Raw genomic sequence first — 8010 nt, 5'->3', positions numbered from 1 at the left:
ATTGTCCCCAGTCTCCCACTGTGGGATATCTAAGGCTACACTGTTCCCAGTCTCCCACTCTGGGATATCTAAGGCTACACTGTCCACAGTCTCCCACTCTGGGATATCTAAGGCTACACTGTCCACAGTCTCCCACTCTGGGATATCTAAGGCTACACTGTCCACAGTCTCCCACTCTGGGATATCTAAGGCTACACTGTCCACAGTCTCCCACTCTGGGATATCTATTGCGACACTGTCCCCAGTCTCCCACTCTGGGATATCTAAGGCTACACTGTCCCCAGTCTCCCACTCTGGGATATCTATTGCTACACTATCCCCAGTCTCCCACTCTGGGATATCTAAGGCTACACTGTCCCCAGTCTCCCACTGTGGGATATCTAAGGCTACACTGTCCCCAGTCTCCCACTGTGGGATATCTAAGGCTACACTGTCCCCAGTCTCCCACTCTGGGATATCTAAGGCTACACTGTCCCCAGTCTCCCACTCTGGGATATCTAAGGCTACACTGTCCCCAGTCTCCCACTCTGGGATATCTAAGGCTACACTGTCCACAGTCTCCCACTCTGGGATATCTAAGGCTACACTGTCCCCAGTCTCCCACTCTGGGATATCTAAGGCTACACTGTCCCCAGTCTCCCACTCTGGGATATCTAAGGCTACACTGTACCCAGTCTCCCACTCTGGGATATCTAAGGCTACACTGTCCCCAGTCTCCCACTGTGGGATATCTAAGGCTACACTGTCCCCAGTCTCCCACTCTGGGATATCTAAGGCTACACTGTCCACAGTCTCCCACTCTGCTCACTGACTGAGCACTTGTGCCATCCCACTTGACAGAATAATTGTATAATGAGACTGCAGGTGCTAAAGTAGCAGGTAGAAAGGCTGCAACCAGGGCCAACACCTCCCCTTGACTCACAACCCACCCCCCGAAAAAAAGCAGAGCACTAAAATAGACGTGCGCTGCTCATCGGAGACGGAGTGAGTGGAGAATCACTTCTAATCCCTGCTTGGGATCTGACACCACCACTCCTGTTGTAGCGGAGCCTTACAGACTCCCGTGTCATTCCTAAGATTAGATCTCTGAGTCGTGTCAGGATGGAGCGAACAAACGAAAACATTTTTACTCTTCGAGCTCCCCTTCATCTGCAAGAACACAACAGTGTGTTATTCATAGCCAAGATCAGATAGCATCCCCACACAAATAAACCTTTTTAGAGTGCAGTCAGTGGAACAATAGAGGCTAATTAGTTTAGCCAGCTGAGTGTTTTAGTTACATAACAAGCAGTGATGAAAAGTACATTTTATACAGACCATTTATGACAATTACAAGATAATGATGGTGAATACAGGCTTATGTACCTTAAAACAGTGGCACACCAATCTACGGAGAATCATATTAACCTAAGAGGCTGTATAAACATAGTTAAACATACTCCGTCGACTAAATCTCTTTACTTTGTTGGAAAATTGGTAATTGTGTAAATCTCCCCCCCGCCCCCATCAATAAAGCTATGGTGTGTGACTCAGCTCGGTGCATTTTGCACTCCGCCAAAGCCAGGAATAAACCGTCCCAGAGTGCGCTGCACAAAACCCTTTTGCGACGGAGTCCAAACGGCCGGGTCTTTGATCGTGAGCAAGGCGGGCGCAGTTATATCCCCAACCACGCTGTACTTCTGAATGCCTTCGTGCGCTGCGTATCTCAGGGCGCTTACAGGGGTCTTTGTGATGGGCTTTGTGACCCAGGAGGACGTCCATGCGCATGGTCGTGCTCCAGCTTCGAGGACAAGGCCACTTTCAGTCCTTCCTCTGTTGTGTATTAACGCACGTGCTTCGGCCCCCAGGACGCTTGCCGCTGACTTGTTGAATGCTTCAGACTGGCCTGTGCCTAGAAGACTAAGAAGCAGATCTCGAATCAAGCTCCCACTTTCACTCACGGTCGGGGACTCGAGCATTTGGGGAGATTTCCTGACAGGCTGGGCTCAACATATGCAGAGGGCCATCGAGCAAAGTGGCTGGCAGAGAAATGGCAAGACATTAATGATTGCAGGACAGACTGGGTAAATGACTTAGACTGATGGGCTGGTTTTGAAACGTAACCTGCATACGTGCCTGCATGCTCCAGGAAGGTGGAGTCGGGCGGAGGTGAGACATGCTGGTGTTGGGTGTGGTTTGGGGTCCATGACAGACTTTATTAGCTATTAGCTTATTAGCATATTAGCTTCCCGGTCTCTCACTGAAAGCTCTTTCCTGTTTGAATATCTGCATCATTGTCTTTTTTTTAACTTTGTGATTGTGATTGGTCAGAAAAAAATGAGTGAGGCCCCGAGGAAGCAGGTCTGACTCCAGTGTGGTTCGAGATCATCTGGAGTTCCAGTTTGCTCAGCTGACTGCACAGTGATGTCCACTGTGCCGTGGTGATGGCCTCTTTCATCTTCAGATAACTATACAGTGTTTCCCCTCTCTCTCTCTCTCTCTCTCTCTCTCTCTCTGTTTTCTCTCTCTGTCTCACTCACTACCCAACCCCCCCGCCCTCGTCTCCTGTCATACCTCAAGGCTTCTCTATCCTAACCGGGGCCAGAAAACCTCATTAACATCTGCTCGCAGTCAATTAACCCATCACTCATAATGAAACCCAGTGACCACAATGCAGCACTTCATGATATTAATAGATAAGAATGGTTGACAACCGTTGCCGTGGTAATCTGCTAACATATGAAGCCACTAAGGCCTCATCTTAATTTTAAATGCGATGTATTGCAGCAGCTTGTAGTATATAGTTATTTTGCTCCATGGTAAAAAACAGAATAAGGAGCTGTGTGTGTGTGTGCGTGTGTGCGTGCGTGTGTGCGTGCGTGCGTGCGTGCGTGCGTGTGTGCGTGCGTGTGTGTGCGCGTGTGTGTGCGCGTGTGCGTGTGTGTGCGTGCGTGTGTGTGTGCGTGCGTGTGCGTGCGTGTGTGCGTGTGTGTGCGCGTGCGTGTGTGCGCGCGTGCGTGTGTGTGTGCGTGCGTGTGCGTGCGTGTGTGCGTGTGTGTGCGCGTGCGTGTGTGTGTGCGTGTGTGTGTTTAAATTCAACTGAATGATCCCTGGTTAAAGCTGCACACTTTATCCTGTTCTCTATATACGACTCAGGCTGTAAAATGTTTACCAGAAGCTAGTGCTAACAGACAGCCGTCTTTGAAGAGTGCTGTTCATTCCCAACGCTGTGCTGACAGGAGAAGAGTCAGGAGCGTTCGTAATTACACAATCCCTGCTACATGTTAGAAATAGTTAGAAACAGGAACAGGTGAAGCCCAGGAATGTTTACTGTGTAAGTGTTGGACCAAGCAGGGCATGATAACGGGTTACAAAACACTGAAAGCGTTGTTAGAAAACTTTCACCACGTAAATAATTCTCACTTTTTGTGATGTTTGTGAACGTCGGCACTGCAACTTGCCTCTTACCAGTGTAACAGAAAACTTGACATGTATTTTTCCACCTAGTGAGTTTCCTTATTCCTGTATTGTTTTAGCATTTTCTTGTTTGTTTCGTTTTTCAAGTGTTAGGCTATATCACAAGTCAAAAGTTACCAGCTCTTCACACTGTGTGTGATGGACGGTTGTTTTTAACCTGACCACAGGCTTACAAATGGCAGCCACTCTCATTGCTTCTGATGCTGATGCAAGCTTGACCCTGAAGTGCATTTCCTGCTGGTCTGCCCTGTGGACCACCCTGCACCCTCCAGCTGTACCTGATTGGTCAGTCGGCAGGTTCCACCTACTCTCCCGGAAAGATCAAAAACTGACCCTGGGTGCCACGGAGACTTTAGTGAGCGGTCAATCACCGTCCCAACGTTAAAAGCAAAAAAGAGATATTATTCATTATGTGTTGTTAGTTTGCTATGAGTTAATGACCAGAGGAGGACAGTTCCTCTCTGAGTGTTGCTTCCTCTCAGGGTTTTGTCTTCTTGATCTCTGGGAGTTTTTTCTAGCCACCCTGATTTGCACCTAATGTGCCTGGATCCAAATTCTCTGCAGATATGATTTCTGTAAGGCTGTTTTGTGAAAACACGTGTCCCCAAAAGCGCTTTACCAATAAATCTGAATTGAATTGGAATGAATAATTTTTAAATGTTGGATTGGGATAATTAATTGTTATGGCTGGCTTTTTTACTCTTTCTTTTCTCTTGATTTCACTGCCATGATGCTACCTGTATAGGTCATAGGGTTTGATGCGACTAAAGGTTAATATATCTTCTTGTAGATTGTAAGCACTACTGGTTGCTATAGTGATAGCTTTGCTGTATTGAGTAGGTGTGTGTGAAAATCATATGCAGCTCTTAGGGGACCTTGGCTTGCTGAATGGGGTAGTATGCAGGTGTTTACTTGCTGAATGGGGTAGTATGCAGGTATTTACTTGCTGAATGGGGTAGTATGCAAGTGTTTTATTGCTGAATGGGGTAGCATGCAGGTGTTTACTTGCTGAATGGGGTAGTATGCAAGTGTTTACTTGCTGAATTGGGTAGCATGCAGGTGTTTACTTGCTGAATGGGGTAGTATGCAGGTGTTTGCTGAATGCGGTAGTATTCAAGTGTTTACTTGCTGAATGGGGTAGTATTCAGGTGTTACTTAGTGAATGGGGTAGTATGCAGGTGTTTACTTACTGGCTTGGGTAATATGCAGGTGTTTACTTGCTGAATGGGGTAGTATGCAAGTGTTTACTTGCTGAATGGGGTCGTATTCAGGTGTTACTTGCTGAATGCGATAGTATGCAGGTGTTTACTTGCTGGCTTGGGTAGTATGCAGGTGTTTACTTGCTGAATGTGGTAGTATGCAGGTGTTTACTTGCTGAATGCGATAGTATGCAGGTATTTACTTGCTGAATGGGGTAACATGCAGGTGTTTATTTGCTGAATGGGGTAGTATTCAGGTGTTTACTTGCTGAATGCGATAGTATGCAGGTGTTGACTTGCTGAATGGGGTAAGATGCAGGTGTTGACTTGCTGAATGGGGTAAGATGCAGGTGTTGACTTGCTGAATGGGGTAACATGCAGGTGTTTACTTGCTGAATGCGATAGTATGCAGGTATTTACTTGCTGAATGGGGTAAGCTGCAGGTGTTGACTTGCTGAATGGGGTAGCATGCAGGTGTTTACTTGCTGAATGGGGTAGTATTCAGGTGTTACTTGCTGAATGCGATAGTATGCAGGTGTTTACTTGCTGGCTTGGGTAGTATGCAGGTGTTTACTTGCTGGCTTGGGTAGTATGCAGGTGTTTACTTGCTGGCTTGGGTAGTATGCAGGTGTTTACTTGCTGAATTGGGTAGCATGCAGGTGTTTACTTGCTGAATGGGGTAGCATGCAGGTGTTTACTTGCTGAATGCGATAGTATGCAGGTATTTACTTGCTGAATGGAGTAGTATGCAGGTGTTTACTTGTGTTATATGTGAGTGTTTTCTGTTTAAGTGTGTGTAGCCAGTGTGCTACAAGGAACAGACCTGATTCAGTGTTTGATTTATTTATTTATTTTTCACTTTTTGACTCAAGGCTCTTGTGTCTAATCCCCCCATTTGTTCTCAGCAATGTTTGTGAGCAAGAGCTCTTTGGGCCGGCCCATGTACATGGAGAGTGACTGCACCATGACCTTCAATGATCCAAGGCCCTATCCAGTTAATTCCGGTCAATCAGTGGGGAAAATGGTGAGCCTGGATGTTTTTGGATCAAGCTGGGCCTGTCAGCGCTATGCTGGTTTGTTATGGTATCAGGCAGCCATGTTGTGAAGTGAACTTTTGGCCTTGGTCCGAGCTTGGATCAGTGAGGTTAAAAATACCATGGTAACGGGATGTGGGAATAATTAGAGCTGGATTGACGTTTCAGATATCACCGTCCTGCTTTGGAGCGCCATTCAGCTTCGTTAGCTGATATCGGCACGCTCTCCACACATTCATTTCGCCGCGGGGCTGGTTTTCCGTGACCTTTTTTGACATTGTCAAAACGTGTTTCACATGGCTGGCCACAGCAGAGGCACAGACACACACACCCACACGACACACAAACAAACACACACACACACACACACACACACACACACACACACACACACACACACACACACACACACACACACACACACACACACACACAGAGAGAGATAATGACTGTGAAGAGCGGTGATTTTTCAACATCAAGCTGGTGGCAGCTGTAGAAGGCAGAGGGGACAATCAGGGAGAAGGGTGACACGCCTGCTGGAACAAACCACTGGGAGAGCCACACCGGCCTGAAACCAGGCCAAGGCCGTCTGCGGGACTCCGCGCTCATCCCGTCCCTTCTGTTTGTTCGGGCAGAGATGGAGGGAGGGTGTGCCCCCCCCAGCTGTCCCTGTGTTGCGCTTTCAACAAGCACAGAAAGAGAGAGAGAGAGAGAGAGAGAGAGAGCCAGTGAGAGAGAGAGAGAGAGAGAGAGAGCCAGTGAGAGAGCGAGAGAGAGAGAGAGAGAGAGAGAGAGAGAGAGAGAGCCAGTGAGAGAGAGAGAGAGAGAGTCAAAGTAAGTGGGAGACAGAGCCAGTGAGAGAGAGAGAGAGAGAGAGAGAGAGAGAGAGAGAGCACAAAAAACAAAGAGCGAGAGAAAAAAAGTGTTCAGTGATGGTTGATCAAAGCTGGCCTAAGCTCTTCTGCCTGACTCTGAGCACACCCTTTCCAAACAGTCTCATCTGTACTTTCATCTTTCAATTGCAATCTTTTTCTTATATCTTTTTGGCCCCCTCTCTCCATCTTGTTGTCAGCAGTCATCTCTCCACTCTGCTTTGAGTGAAAAATAACCATTATTCATGTGAGGGAAGCTTTTTAGATTAGTTTTGACTACTATATAATGAGATCGTGTTGGTAATAATTGATTCGGATTCTCCACGGTAGCCGAGCTCGGATCCGTCGCGTATTTACTCCAGTGCGCTGCGGCCTTCTCTGTTGCCTCATTTATTACGGGTCTGGGCTCTGACAATATCTGACTATTTGAGATGAATTTGAAGGGGGTGAAGAGGTGGGGGGGGAAGGGGGAGGGGGGGGGGGTTGGAGAAGTTTTTGCTACGACCAGTCAGAACCATGCATAGTCTTCTGACTGGATAAAGTACAAAGGCCGCTCTTTCATGATAAGGAGACAGTGTAGCGGCTGCTGAGATCGGCTGGTTGGAAAGCTTCTCCCACATAAGTCCAGCAATGTCAAGCTCGTGGTACCAGCCATTATCTGGATGTGCGGGGCTCTTTAATGCCAGTTAGTAATGAGGAAACAATGGGAGACTATAGGTGACTTTGTCTGCCAGTTTCACGTGGATGAGTTTCCGAAGTGGAAACAGTTTTGTGATTTGGACCCAAGTGCTTCACACAAGTGCTCAAATGAAACCAGCACCCTAAAGCCACAGCCTTCTGGTACAAACATTTCCCATGATTCCCACTAGCGATCAGTCCTGTGGTCTTCCATCTCCTGGCTAGCTGCTTCCTACAGTCCCTTCTTCTGGAGTGCCGATGTGCGACTCGCTTTACAAACGTGAAGCAAACACGCTGCAGGTGTGAAACAGATACTCGCGTGACAAACATTCGCGTCTCTGTCTTAGTCACTTCCTCCTTCCGGTGTCAGGTTTCGTGCGGCGCGAACACGCGACCCTGTCTGACGTCGCGGAAGGACCACACTGGCAAGGCAACATGGGAACTGCCCCGCCAGCGAGCTTGCTGGGGCGACCACGGGGTTGGGGCTGACCTACAGCGGCATATCGCGCTGACCCAGCGCAAACCTCACCAGTCAAGTGCCTGATACTTCACCTGCAGGTCAAAGGTCCCGCCCTATGCTGGTGACAACTTCCTCTCTCGTCTCCTTCCTGTGTACGTGGTTGCCGGGTGTCTGGAGCTAAGGGTGCCAGTGGTCATTATTCTTTTCCTGCTGTGCAGCCCTGCTGTGGGTCAGTACCTTTCTGACAAATGTTCTATCAGATTAGAGTTACAGTTTCTGCAGTTGGTTTGATATTAGCCCTTAGTCAGGGT

This window comes from Electrophorus electricus, chromosome 26, assembly GCF_013358815.1.
Source record: "Electrophorus electricus isolate fEleEle1 chromosome 26, fEleEle1.pri, whole genome shotgun sequence".
Taxonomy (NCBI): domain Eukaryota; kingdom Metazoa; phylum Chordata; class Actinopteri; order Gymnotiformes; family Gymnotidae; genus Electrophorus; species Electrophorus electricus.
This window is presented reverse-complemented; position numbering follows the sequence as displayed.